Source organism: Ambystoma mexicanum, chromosome 5q (genome assembly GCF_040938575.1).
Source record: "Ambystoma mexicanum isolate Mex_15411 chromosome 5q, UKY_AmexF1_1, whole genome shotgun sequence".
NCBI classification, from domain to species: Eukaryota; Metazoa; Chordata; class Amphibia; order Caudata; family Ambystomatidae; genus Ambystoma; species Ambystoma mexicanum.
Genome location: NC_090933.1, coordinates 834,270,770 through 834,285,954, shown reverse-complemented (window position 1 = coordinate 834,285,954; position 15,185 = coordinate 834,270,770). Strand labels below are relative to the sequence as shown.

At 46.1% G+C, this 15,185-nt stretch overlaps 1 protein-coding gene across 1 annotated transcript in view; it reads right to left on the bottom strand.

Moving 5' to 3' along the window:
- LOC138497698 (Y+L amino acid transporter 2-like) overlaps positions 1–10,560 on the bottom strand; it is a 461,544-nt gene extending 450,984 nt beyond the window's left edge. The window contains exon 1 of the mRNA XM_069621313.1: positions 10,461–10,560. The gene's annotated coding sequence lies outside the window, so the exon portion shown is untranslated. The remainder of the gene's footprint in view (positions 1–10,460) is intronic.
- Positions 10,561–15,185: the final 4,625 nt, after the last annotated feature.

Sequence of the window (15,185 nt, the reverse complement as noted above, 5' to 3'; positions counted from 1 at the left end):
TCAGATGCAGGACGTAGCCTCGAAAGTGGCACTATTCTGAACCCAGGCGCTGAACAAGAGCACCCGCCTACAGGCGCCTACAGGTTCAGAATACTGCCAAGTTCGAGGCTACGTCTTGCATCTGAAAACTTTGATTCGATCAGAGGAAGGTGGTCCGTTTTTTCTATTACTTTCAGTCTTGATCTTGTTCATTTTGAAATCTGGCCAAAGCAGGCCACAAGGCCAGAATTCCTTCTTCTGACTTCCAGAGACAATAATGAACAGGTGGGGCAGTGAAGAAACTGTCCTATGTAAATATGTTGGAGCAGTTGAAGGTGAATAAAATAGTTGCTTACACTCATGTGTAGCGTTGTGTGTAATATCACAACATAATGGCTGAGAGGACCAAAAGGCAAACCCACTGCATTCACAATGCAAGGAGCGACACCACCATCTGCTTTCCTGCAGTTCCCAGGTAGGTCTGCGATTCCATAGCCTTGGTGGCAGCCCCTGTTTGCCACATACTTGGATGCATTAGGGGGTACGAACTATGCCGCCAGGCAGGAAGAGGGCTATGATGCTCAATGCAATGGGGGTGGGAGGTCAAAGAATCTTTGCCAGTTTGAAGCCTGAACCTGTTGAGGATTATAGCGATGATGAGAAATGTCAAGAGGTTTTTGAACAAGGAAAATACTGTGTTGCACAGGATAAGATTTTACAACAGGAAACAGGAAAGCGCTGAGCCAATGGAGGACTATGTCACGAGAATGAGCGAGTTGGCTGCACGGTGCACATTTGGGGACAACACAGAAAACATGATATGCAATATGCTCATAGTGCATATAAATTCCAGGAAGGTACCGGACAAATTCATATTGGAAAGAGTATTGCAGTTGAACAAAGGCGTTCAGTTATCCAGGGTGGTTGAAGAAACCATGTACAGATGCAAAGAATTGGCAGGATTCCAGCAGACCACTGAAGTGCAGGTAGTTCAATACACTGGAAAAGGAGAAATGCCCAAATATGAGGTCAGAAGTGAAAGAGGGTAGAAAAAGAATTACTAAAATGCCATAGATGCACCAGCACTAGACATCTGGCGAATGACAAAGAGTGCCCGGCCCGGACAAAGGAGTGCACCAACTGCAAAATATTTGGCCACATTAGGATTTCCTGCAAGTGGCAAGAAGGAAAAATCACCTCCCTTATTGCAAAGGTAGATGTGGGAGACTAGGGGTCCTCCAAAGACGACAGACCAACGGTCATCATGGTGAACAGCCCGAAGGCTAGAAGAGAGAAGTTGCATTGTGTAATCATAGTCCATGGCAACAAGACCAGAGTAATGCTGATTCCGGTTTAGACCGAACCATATTGCCCATTCGCACCTACAAAGATATGGTGGGGCATAGCCAAGTTGAAGTACGAAGAACTAAGCACAGAACCAAAGCATTTGGCACAGCATCAGTGCGTTTATTGGGCTACATCCAAGCAAAAATTGAATTCAAAGGTAGACAAATTGAAGCTAGGGTGTTACTTTTTGGAGAACGGTTTGTCAGTGTTAGGGTAGGATGACCAGGCAAAACTGGACATCAAGCTTTAACCCAGCACAGAAGACCAAATACTCACCATAACTAGAGGAGGAGCGTCAGTATCAAGAGAGGAGTTGCCCAAACTATTTTCTTATGAACTGTGGCAAACCAAGAACTAAGTGCACAAAATCGGAGTGAGACAAGGTGCTAACAGAGTTAAACACAGTGTGAGAGGGATGCCAGTGACATTGAGAAATGCGTTATAAACCCAGCTCATGGAAATGGTCAAGAAGGCACGATTGATACGGTTACCCACTGCCGAGCATAAATGAACTCATCCTAATGATGAAAGATGCCAAACACTTTTCAAAATTAGACATGAGGGATGCATACCATCAAATAAGCTTGCACAAAGAGTTAAGACTGCTCACGGCGTTCATCGCTCGGTTTGGCACCTACCAGTTCACCAGAATGCCATTGGGGCTGTCCTCTGTGTTAGGGAGGATTCTCAAAATGTGCCAATTCCTCCCACCTTAGAGACCTCCAGCTCTTTTGTTAAACTTTGGGACTTTTGAACTTTTTAATTCTGTTTGTTTTCTGTGTTTATTTCTTTGGTTATGGAGTTTAAACCACTCCATAGGCATCATCTTTTCATTTGTGGCACACAGCCACCTCCGTGCAGTGACACAGGGAAGCCTGTCAGGCTTTCCCAAGGTTTAACTACCTTATCTGGGATAAACTACTGTTTCCCAGAGTAAGTAAAGTGAAATTGACTATACTAGTCTTTTAAATTCCTAGACCAAGCACTCCCTATCTTACAATAGAGTGCTGTAGGGGTTACTTAGTATCCCCTGTGTCTAGATACTCATGTAGCAGTCAAATGCTACCCTTTCCCCTCAGAATGTTTGGTGGCAGTGGTTTTACAACAAACTACCATGATTTTTCCCGACCGCGAACTATTCGTAGCTCGGGTAATGTTAAATCACGGGAGCCATGTTTTTCAAGGTGGCGTCTGAGCTCCCTTTGTAAAAACAGGTCACGGTCCTCTTTTTTCACCATTCCCGAGTGTCTGGGGTGGGCAGGAAGTGAGGGAGCTGTCCAAATGCACTCTGTGGTGATTGGCTGGCTGACTGTCCGGCAAGGACAGCCACCCTGCTGGTTGAGTGACAGCTGGGCTGTAATGAATGGGAGAGAACTGAATAAAAAGTGAGTCTCTTGGCTTGGAAGGCAGAGTCGACCACTGGAACGAAAGAACTGAAGACGAGCTTGAAGAGGACGGCTGCTGCAACTCCTGGACCGTTGGTTTGCCCGGAGAAGCCCTGCTGCAAATCCGAATCGCCAAGCCCTGCAAGGATGACTTCTCCCATTGAGTTGGTAGGACCAATCAACTCAACAGTAAGCCACCTGGACACCTATCTCGGAGCTGGTTGAATTTTCCTCAGAGTGTTGCAGGTAATCGAATAACCAGGCAGAGGGACACCAGTTTATGTGCGTTACTCACAGCCACCGGAATTGAAGTTTACCAGTTGCAAGCTTTTCGACAAGTCCTAGAGCAGTGCAGGAGTCCCCCAACGTCCTCCCTCTTAGCCCCACGACCGAGGCCCAGGAACAGCGAGATCTGCAGGAACTGCCAGGAACAAAAGTCACCAGCTGCATCTTTTTCTTCATTGAAAGGTACTTACCTCTCGCCATGAAGGTGCTTGAAACTTTTGCAACTCGCAGGCCTAATCAGCCTGTGACCCAACATATTCTTCATTTTACCAACTACTTCTGAGAACTTGTGCAGAGACTTTACCGTTTATATCAGAACCGCTATCCTATCCAAGACTTTAGCCCATTGACTTTGGCCTAGCCTATTGAATTGAATTTACTCTTCTGGTGAACTCCAAGTATTTGCACTGTCTAAGAATAATTGTAACCTTTCATGTTCTAATACTTTTACTCCTCTTGAAAGGTATTCTGAAATAGTATTGAAGTATATTTGTGTGTTATATAATTGCCTCCTTCTTATGAATGTTTTATAACTGACAGATACATAAATTAATACGTTTTTTTCAAAGAAACCTTGAGTGTAAGAGTTTATTTAACACCTGTGATTGTAGACCTCTGTGTAACATCATTACTGCTCACATTCCCCTCTTGAGATAAGCCTGGCTGCTCAGCTCCGCTACCAAAACTGTTTAGTACAGACTTATGCCAAAGGTTGGTTTGCTTGCACCTGTAGTCATAGTTGTGTGTAGTGGTCCCAGAGGGTAGAGCATACAAACTCTGACTAACACTCTGCTGCTTCAGCCTTCCGTTGAATGATGGACTCACTGCTGCGCAACATTTGGAACGTGTCATATTTCCAGGATGCCTTCCTCATTTACGCAGAGGATGAACAGACACATGATGTCGTGCTAAGAAAGGTACTCACGAAACTACAAGCGGCGGTAGTGAATCTATGGTATGTGAAGTGTGTAATAAAGGCAAGTGAAGTATTTGGGATACAAGATTTCCAAAGAAGGACTCAGTCCAAAGAAAAACCTGTTACAAGCAATAGTCCAGGCCCCGGCACCCACCAGTAAGCAGGAACTATGATCATTCCTAGTACTCGCAGAATACTATGCAAAATGTGCATTCCATTTTTCCGAAATGACAGTGTTTGAGTGGCGACCAGAGCAAAAGAGAGCCTTTGAGGTGGTGAAGAGGAGGATAGTAGGTGCCCCATGCCTATGACCCTCCAACCCGACGTGGAGAACATACATTACCACTGATGCAAGTGCATATGGACTGGGTGCAATGCTGACCCATATGAGAGGTGATACGGAACACAGAGTAGCGCTTTCATCCAAAGCGTTGTCAGAGGCAGAGAATAACTTCTCTACAGTGGAGAAAGAGATGTTGCTCTGTTCCTAGGCTGTAGAGTACTTCAGAACATATGTATTGGGCACGGAATTTCACCTGGTAACCGATCATGAACCATTGATACACATGCAGAGCCAGGGAAGGATGAAAACATCTACCCCAATATTGGTGCACACAGCAGCCAAGATGCAAGAATATACCAACGAGATAATGCATATAGCAGAGTGGAAGAATGCTCAAGCTGACTGCATGCATGTTGCAGCTGCCCAAAAGAGGCATTCTGACAACCACATTCCTGGAAGATGAATGTGTGGTAGCTTCGGTAGGGCACTTAAGAAGTAAGGAGCTCCTAGAGATGAGCGAGAGCCATTGGAGAGAAGAAGCAACCAATGATGGGACTATGACAGAAATAGCCAGGTGGGCCAAGAATGGATGGCCTGGAAAAAGTGTGATACCGGAAGGATTGAGGCAGTACTGGAAGGTAGCTGAAGAGATATATGAAGTGGATAGGCTACTGATCAGAGGTGAGCAAGTCATACCACCCATGTGAGTGAGAAGAATAATTCTGAGCAGAGCTCACTCAGGATATTTAGGGTGTAACATAACAAGGCGCAGGGTGAGGAGGTCATTCTGGTGGCCCTGTATGGACCAAGACATACGAACAATGATGAAAAATTCCATGAGTGCATGAACAGCAACAAAGATTAATAGTAAGACAAGCACATTGATCCCCATGGAGATTCTGGAAGGAGTGTGGCACAAGTTAGGCTTGGATTTGCTTGGACCTTTGAAAGCGATGTTGCCAGAGGACAGGCATAGAATAGTGATGATTGATTACCTATCCAAATGGGTAGAGGTGGAATGTGTGCCCCACATCACCATGGCAACAGTCATAGATGTGCTCACAGCAGTTTTTCTGAGAGAAGTGCTGACAAAAGAAATAGCAATGGACAACGGGGTCCAATTGGTCTTGAGAGAAATGCAAGAATATACCAATGAGATAATGCATATAGCAGGGTAGAAGATTGCGCAAGCTGACTGCATGTTGCAGCTGCCCGAAAGAGGCATTCTACCAACCACATTCCTGGAAGATGAATGTGTTGTAGCTTCGGTAGGGCACTTAAGAAGTAAGGAGCTCCTAGAGATGAGCGAGACGTATTGGAGATAAGAAGCAGCCAATGATAAGACTATGCGCCTCATTAGGACCCTGGCGGTCCCGTAATGAACGGTGCGGGTACGGGACCAGCACCATTCATTTCCTTAGCGGGACCCGCTAGCAGTCCAGGATGCTAACAGCGGGCCCGTCATTAATGGGCCCATTGTTAGCATCCTCCCCATTCCCATTCGAGCCCTATCGGGCTCGAATGGGAATGGGGAATGTTTTTTTCTGGGGCCCAGAAAAGGGTAATAACCGGGTCCGCCCTTTTCTGGGCCCCGGAAAAACATAATTATCAGCGGCAGCCATGCCCTTAAAAAGGGCACGGCTACCGCCAGGGTCCTAATGAGGCCCTATGACTCAAATAGCCAGGTAGTCAAGAATGGATGGCCTGGCAAAAGAGTGATACCAGAAGGATTGGGACTATACTGGAAGGTAGCTGAAGAGATATATGAAACGGATGGGCTGCTGATCAGAGGTGAGCAAGTCATACCACCCATTTGAGTGAGAAACATGATTCTGTGCAGAGCTCACTCAGGACACTCAGGGAGCAACACAATGATGGAAATATGCCATGAGTGTATTAACATCGACAAAAGGTTAAAAGTAAGACAAGCACCATTGATCCCCACAGAGATTCCGGAAGGAGTGTGGCACAAGTTAGGACATCACTATGGCAACAGTCATAGATGTGCTCACAGCAGTTTTTCAGAGAGAAGTGATAACAATAGAAATAGCGATAGACAATGGGGTCCAATTGGTCTTGAGAGAAATGCAAGAATTTACCAACAAGATAATGCATATAGCAGGGTGGAAGAATGCGCAAGCTGACTGCATGTTGCATTTGCCCGAAAGAGGCGTTCTAACAACCACATTCCTGGAAGATGAATGTGTTGTAGCTTTGGTAGGGCACTAAAGAAGTAAGGAGCTCCTAGAGATGAGCGAGACCCATTGGAGATAAGAAGCAGCCAATGATAAGACTATGGGCCTCATTACGACTTTGGAGGTAGCCATGCCGCTATTTGCGGCATGGATGCCTCCAAAATCGGGTCCGGGTTCCCTGAATGGGGAATTACCGGGCCATTCCAAGTTTGGAGGGCCCGGTAATTCCTCCTTCAGGGAACCTGGGCCCAGACCTTCCCCATTCCCATTTGAGCCCCCATAGGGCTCAATGGGAATGGGTGCAGAGAGCTAACAATGGGCCGATTACGACCGGCCCGTTGTTAGCTCCCTGATCCCCTCGCGGGACCCGGTAAGGACGTCTGGTAAAACCAGACATCCACATCGGGTCCCGCGAGGGAACCTCGTAATGAGGCGGAATGGGTTTAACGGGTCCGCCACCATTAGCGCCACCCGTTAACCCATTCCGCCAGGGTCGTAATGGGTCAAGAATGGATGACCTGGCAAAAGAGGCCGTACTGGAAGGTAGCTGAAGAGATATATGAAACGGATGGGCTGCTGATCAGAGGTGAGTAAGTCATACCACCCATGTGAGTGAGAAAAACAATTCTGTGCAGAGCTCACTCCAGACACTCAGGGAGCAACACAATGATGGAAAGATGCCATGAGTGCATCAACATCGACAAAATGTTAAAAGTAAGACAAGCACCATTGATCCCCACAGAGATTCCGGAAGGAGTGTAGCACAAGTTAGAACATCACCATGGCAACAGTCATACATGTGCTCACAGCAGTTTTTCAGAGAGAAGGGCTGACAAAAGAAATAGTAACGGACCACAGGATCCAATTGGTGTTGAGAAAAATGGGGAAATTCATGAGGGACAACAATATAAAGCAAATCAAGGCATTCCTTTATCATCCCCAAGTCAATGCACTTGTAGAAAGAACCAATACATTCATCAAAGGTGCCCTGCAACTGGCCATGGCCTCAGGCATGGACCTTCACAAGACAGTAAAGGAAGCAGTGGCTGCACACTGTCTCACACCGAATGTTAACACAAATGTTTCACCTTTTCAAATGCCAAGGGGGAGAGGGGCTGCATCCACCTTGGTACCACCAAAGCTTTCCAAAGTGAGGGAGGATTACTCCATAGACATTGAAACGTTCCCAAACACTACCGCCCAATTACAAATGTGCCCTTTCTTTTAAAAATCCTAGATCGTGTTGCTTATTTACAATCTCAGGACTTTATTGAAAATAACTGTATCCTGAATCGGCAACAATCAGGATTCAGGCTTAGACATGGGACAGAAACGGCTGTAACCGATCTTAAATCCAACATTGTCAGCATAATAGATAACGTCAAGCCTGCTCTCCTTTTGCTGTTGGATCTCTCTGCAGCTTTTGACCTGGTTGACCACTCTCTGTTGGTCACCAGGTTAAATGACCATGCGTTTTGTTCTGATATGGCCACTCAGTGAATTCTCTTGTTTCTTGGTCCCAGGAGGGCCAGGGTTGCCATACAGAATTCTAGCTCAGTACCCACGCTGACCACCTGCGGTGTTCCTCAGGGGTCATGCATTACCCCGCTGCAATTGAACGTGTACATCATGTCACTGCTCACCCTACTTGATAGTCTGGGTGTTCAGTCGGCGAATTATGCCGATGATATGCAACTCATTGTTGAGTTGACCGGATGTCATAGCACTGACTCCAACACCAACAATCTTATTTACAATGCCATTCAGGATTGGATGCTCACGAACCTGCTTGCACTTAATCCTGAAAAAACAGAATTGCTGATCCGAGAATCCGGTCAAAGACTAAAAAATATGCCGCTAGAATACAAGTTTCACCATAGCTGGCAACCAAATACCAAATTCAAGCATCAAACTAAGTGAAAACCTGGGGCGTAATACTAGACACAGAACTTTCCATGAAGCCTCATGTTGCTAGCATCCGAGCATCATGTGGGCATCATGTGGATACAGCTGTAAACATTTGAGCCACATTCTCCCCTACATCTCCTTAAAAAGCAGTTCTGCTCTAGCCACTGTGCTAGTTAACTTGCGCCTAGATTACTGTAGTGGTCTGCTGTAGGGAGATCCAAGGCTAATTTACAGGCCCTGTAGGTCGCACAGAAGGGAGCCGTTAGAGCTGTCCTTGGGTTGTCCCACAGGGAACAAATTACTGACGCCAGACGAAGCATGCATTGGCTTCCAATTAAACATCGGGTCACGTATAAACTATTTTCTTTGACCTATAAATGCGTTCACAAGGAAGCCCCCCAATACCTCATGAATCGTCTTTCTACTCCACCAACAGGCCAAAATATGCGGTCCCAGGATTCACTAAAACTCCATCAGCCAAGGTACAACCTTAAAACCTTTGGCTGCTCTACCTTTGATGTCCAGGCTCCCCTATCTTGGAATAAACTACCGTTTGATCTCAGGCATGCTAATACCTGTAGTGTGTTTAGGAAGTGCCTTAAAACTCATCTGTTTAACCTAGACCCAGATTAGGCCTGCTCTCAGTCTTTATTCCAGGATGCTGCTACCCTGCACTGCTACTTGTTTGTATCTCCTGTTCTGTTGTCGGGGCGCTTTGAGGCCCATGGGAGAGTAGCGCTATCCAAGAATTGCAAATAAATAAATAAATAAGATGTGGTGTGGACAATTACAAGAAGCAAGCAACAGATGAAGGATTGGAGTGACAAGCGTAGGGCAGCCCAAAGAACTGTGATTGAAGAAGGTGACATGGTAAAAGTTCACCTGCCCCACAAGTACGGGGTCCAAGTACAGTAAACCCGTCCAGGCAGTGCAACGAGGCACAAATCAGGTATGCACTCAAGATGGGAAACGATGGAACCTGGAAAGAGTGGCAATGCTTGAGAAAAAGCTCAAAGAAGCAGCAGAGACATCAACACCCTTTCGAGCACCTCAGATGAAAGGTGCGGGCAAGGAGAAGGAAGCAAGCAGAGGAAAGAGCATGCCAGGCGCGATCCATAATACAAGGAGAGTGGATGAGAGCATGAGAGGTGACCAAAATCTGCCAGGTGAATGGCATGTAACCATGTCCAGGAGTGGTAGAGGCGAAGGAGAGGAAATATCTTCACCAGGTGGCGCTTGTTTTAAATACGGGTGATATGCTGCTTAAAATGAAAAGAAATAAATGAACCATGGGAACAAAATAGTGATTTCATTTTAAAAATATGAAACAACTATTCAGCTTTATAGATGCTATTCGGTCCATCCCTCCTCATAGTTACTACCAACCCAGGGGCCACATCAAGCACAGTCCACCCCAGGAGGCGCTGTATCCTGCTCCCTTCTCTCTCTCCCATTCCCAAAACAAGCCTTCAATCACATCATCACCCCACCCCAATCCATACATACCTTCAATCAGGCGTCAGAGAAAAGAAAACACGGTGAGAAGGAGAGAGAAAATGAGGGTAGCATGGATGAAAAGAGGAAATAAAGGAGGGAAAGGATGGACAAAAGGAAGACGATCCGGAAAATAGAGATACGTTACATAGTCGGGGAGAGGCACGGACACAGCTACAGAGAATAAGAATTGCAGAGAGAGAGAGAATAAGATACATCTAGAGGAAGGGGTGGAAGTTCGATTGAGAGAGGGATGTTGGGGAGAGGCGCAGAGGAGAGAGAATAAACAGAATGTGATAGAGAGTGAGAAAGGAAGCGGGGGTGGGACTGAAAGCGACCGAGAGGAGGACGGGCAGCATCCAACAAGGGAGCAAGAAGCCAATGCCACCCCCACGGAGCGGCAGAGGGCATGCTTGCCCCATGAGTTCTGGGGGAGGAGGGAGGATTCCTGCGGCGCCAGAGCTAATGCCAGTCTCTCCAGGGTCGTTACAATACCCCTACTTAAAATCACTAAAGGGTCGTTACTGAAAGTACGTACTGGAGTGGTACCGGCCCATTTAAAGTACTGGGTTTCCTAAGCATTTATCAAACTCCAACACGCCGGTGACACTTTAATTTTCTCCTAAAATACACGGTCATAAGTTAGAAAAACAGTCAGCAGGCCTTACCGTGTGAGCTATTGTGTTGGTCCAGCTCTTCGTGTTGAATAGATTGACCTTTGGGCGCGCGATGCTCAGACTGATTACTGTATCTGAACGCAGAGCCGAGAGTTGGCTCACTGTCTGCCGAGAGTCATGAATACCAGTTCTTGGCCAGGCCACGTGTTTTCTGACTTGTGCACAGTCTATTCTTATCACAGGACACAGGCCAAAACAACAACAAACATTTAGAAAGCACTGATCCTTTTCACGTGTAGTTTTTAAATGAGTTAATAGAAAATGAGTTACTTTTTACACATTGTACTATGTTTTTTTATATAATGTGTGTGATTTTAACTACTTCAATACATTAATTCTAATTCGCGATACTCAGGCTTCCTATTGTGCCTTTTAACGTTTCTTTTGTTTTCAATAGCAGTAAGAGTTACACACAAGAAAATATATCCAACCCCTGTCCCCAGGACAGCCAGCCCATATGAAACACCCTCTGAGCCTGCCAGAGCCCCACAAGTCCTAGAGCCACCAACAACATAAAAGAAGGCCTCTTTGCTTACCGCTGAAGAGTGCTAAGTGAGATAAACACAGGGGTGGCCATGTTCATAACTACGTTAATTGCATGGAGGGGACTGCCTGAGTGTGCACACCATTGTGCAAAACGTTCCCTCCATGCACTTAACACCCTTTTCACTGCATGGTGGAAAAGGGAGGCGTGAAACAGGTGAAATTGCCTGCACAACACTCTTCCACTATGTTAGTATGCTTTGCAGGCGGCTTTTACCAGGTGGCAATTTCTGGAAGATTCCATAGAAATCCATTGCATTAACACCAACAATAAAATCCACGCCTGCCTTAATGCACCCCTATTTATAGAGCAGAGCCAACTACTTCTCACAAATGAAAGAAAATAAAGTGGATTGGTAAAAGTGGCGGTTTCTGGCACGCTTGCCAATCATCTCCACTTGGGAAATGACCCCCAGTCTCTCTGTTATGTTTTTGCGATATTGCACTGATAGAGATGACGCCTGGCTATCTTGGGTTTTGTTTGTCTAGTGCTGAATGACCCGAAGGTATCAAAGCGTTGTCCAAAAAAAATAGGGAAAAGGAATAAACACAGAAAGATAGAATACAATGTACGTGACAAAGCAATGCTACTAAAAGAGACACGTTTAAATGTTCAGTCTGAGGAAGGAATTCGAGCCGTGTTGCACAGAATGAAAAACGCCTGCCCCTTTGCCTGGGCATGTTCTTATTCCAGGAACAATTTACAAGCTGTTTACTTCGAGTGCAAGTGAGTTTGGTTGGAGAGTATATTTTAAATCTGTGTTGCTCGCAGCTGATCCAGAGATGGCCTTATGTACCAACACGAGAGATTTAAATTAACCACTAGAGGGAAATGGAAGTATGCTCACTGAGTAGGGCTGGCTGTAGCATTGGTGATAGTCTGTAATTGTGTTTATTTTCACCTGTGTGCTGGTAACCCTGTGGCCTTCAGGGCTCAAGTCGAGGGAACACGTGCGTGGACAGAGTCCACCCACATTTTTCAGAGGGTGGACTCAGTCCCCCCTGCTAAAACGAGAAACACTGAATGTCCTCTTTGAATTTATGAATTAAAGCTGACCTCCGGGATCAAACCGCAGTCGTCAGGTTTGCAGGCCGAACCTTTCACCACTGCACTTTATAACCTGATGAAAAATAACAAATAGCAGGGTTAGTCACAAAGTAAATTTGCACTACTGCACAAAGTTACGTAGACACACATGTACACACCGTTTAATAGATAGAGGAGAGATACATACACGTACTATCAAAAGCTTTTCCTTTCCTCTAGCCAAATGCAGAAATGCAAGAAAGTTAAGCATACATGGACCAAGCGTGCAATCGCTTCATCGCAACTATCCATAAGGAGCTACGGTGACATATAAGGAACCTATAACGGCTCGGTCAATAGTAATTTCTAAAAAGAAGTATTAGAATTGATAGGGAAACCATAGAAGTACTGTAGTGTACTTGCATGAAGCCATAGGCCTCAAAATATGGAAGACGAGATGCAGTGTCTGCAGCGTGAAGCAGAGAGACAGTGTTCACAGCCAAGGACAAGGGCGGGTGAAAAATTCTTGATTTCGGAGGCAGTGAGCCACTTGAGAAATAGAGAATAAAATCCTCAATAATTGCAGATCGAAAGGCTCAGTTTCGTGGTCCTTGCCCAAGTGACCTAGCTGAGCTGAACAATGGCTACTTACTCATGGTGGGAAGAGGAGCTTTCCCCAGCGAAGCAGACAAGATTGATATATGCGTTGTCCACTGAACATTGCAACCTGCAGGCACTCTCTCAGGCTAGGTGGCCATATCAGTGGCAACAATGGGGACACACAGTCTTTCCCATTACCTTGAAAAGGTACACCGAGCGCTGTGAGGGTTCCAGGCCTGGGTAGACCCGCTCCAGCCAATCCAGATGTTCGAGCCCGGGGGTTGTGTATAATGTTGCAGGGGCTAATGGTCATGGTGTGACACTGAAACAAAGTAATAGATAGTGTTTTGGGGACGTTTCAGACAAACCCACCTGACATGGGAAGACCAATGGAATAACTGACATAGGCAATTCCATAGGTGGTATCACCTGAGCTACCCAATGGAGATGGCCCATAGGTTTTTGGGATGGGTTGGTGATTGTGACGTCACTAAGGGATAAAACCAGGTGACGCGGGTTCAGACGCTGTGATTGCCGGAGATGTTGTTTCCTGAATGATCCCTGTCTTTTGGAGAATATAAATGATTTATTTGCCCCAAGGCTGAGTTCTCTGGTGTTGCCAGGGTGCAGGGTTCTGATGGGTCCCAGATACTCTGCTGACCTTTGGTATTATTGATACGAACAGCCCCCCCATCCTCTGGTATACTATTTCAGAGTGATAGCAGAGGACGGTTGGCTATGTTGGATCGGCATGATCTCTTCCAGTTGCAATGCCTGGAGGGCTGTGAGGTGACCCACAGAGACTGAGAATCACACAGAAGGTGCACCCTGTGAAGAGGCCGCCAGGAGCTGCCTTGAAGAAAATCCTGCCTGCTGTCCATGGGACACCCAGCAGACCAGAAGGGCTGAATGGAAGATTGGGGGAGAGCAAGGGGCCGAGCGACGTCAGCTGATCACGGAGTATAAGTATGGCAAGTAGGGGAAAAGGTGAATAGATGTTGGGTGTGGGTGGTGTTGAATACTTTGGGGTGGAAAAACGCAGAGGTGGATGTTGATTGTTTGTGGTTAGGGAATATTCGATTTTGAGGTGAAAAGTTTTGGCAGTTGGCCTAGATGATTGGCTGGAGGGTATGATGATAACAGCTATGTAAATATTGTATTTCCTGTGGGTTGGGCATATCTTGAAAGTGAAGATAGCTCGAATTGCGGAAGGTTTTCTTCTGGTTAAGTCTCGCAGAGGCGTTTTATCTACAAGGCGACACTGTAAGTACAGATTGAGCATGTGAAGTATTGGTATCCCCTGTTAGGAGGCAGGAAGAGAGCCATGGATATTTGTTGTTTGTCCTTGTTGGGTGCTGGTCTAGTTGGGAAATGTTCTTATCCATTATGTACGAAGGTGGGTGTCAACGATCATTTCTTCCTTTTTCTGTAGTATAGAGGTGACGTCACCAGTAAGGTTTGTGTATAGGACCTGGAGCTCACGAGAGGATCACAATTTTTTGCACCAATCTAGGATTAAAAGAATTGTTTTGGGGTGGTGTGCAGAAGGTGCATGCGTAAGATTGGTGGGTATGCCTATGAAGGCGCAGAGTTGCAGAAGGGCGGTGCGCAGAGCACTCCCAGGGCATTGATCAAGAGCTGGAGAGGCTTGTGATTTTTATGGCTTGAACTATTATTTGAACATTAGGTATTGAGGAAAAATAAAGTGAACTTGTTTGTTTACAGTGGAAGTGTCGAAAACACCATCCTTGGGTCAAGTGAGTAGTAAAAGTAATGTATAGTGGCAAAATCATGGGGGGCACACCCCTAAAGCACATGTGCAAGTCCCTTCCATGCTATAAGGACAATATTTGTAAGTATATATAGTGTGGAATTGACATGCAGCACAGAGGGTAAACTGCCTAAGCCATGACCAAAAGGAGGGAGCTTCTCCAAATGTGTGCAGCAGCCAAAACACGCGCATATAAACAAGGCTTACAAGGGGAAGAAGTTGAGCAAGTGAATGGTATAGTCGAGTTGTCGAAGGTTTTCAAGGACGATGGTGGGGATGTGGCACGGTATCACTGGATGCTAAACCAACAGGAGGCAGCAGCCGAAAAACCCTCAGCCCATAGCCCTCCTCCTCCCAAACACGAGAGCGAAGGCTCACAGCGGGGCATAGTGAGTATATCCAGTGAGAGAATTAAGAGCAGTGGCAGGGTAGACAAATCCAATATTTGCACCTCCAGCATACAGCAGGAGGGAGAGGAGACTGGACAAGTGGTCGAGGGAGCTAAAAGTGCAGGAGGCAAAACGTGAGAGCGCAGAGGGATCCAAGCATGCATAAAAGGGAATGACATTGGGATAGAGGAAAGAAAGGAGTGACCAGAGAATATAGCTCCGTACGAGTGGGTAGGCAGACAAATATTGCTCAAACTAGATGGGAAGGTAGCGGGAGAAATGGGAGATTCTACCCAAGATGTAACGGGTTGCAAGGACACGAGTGAAGCAAGAGAATGGGCAGCGATAATGGAAGAAATAGAGAGGTGGAGAAAGAGGAAAAGGAG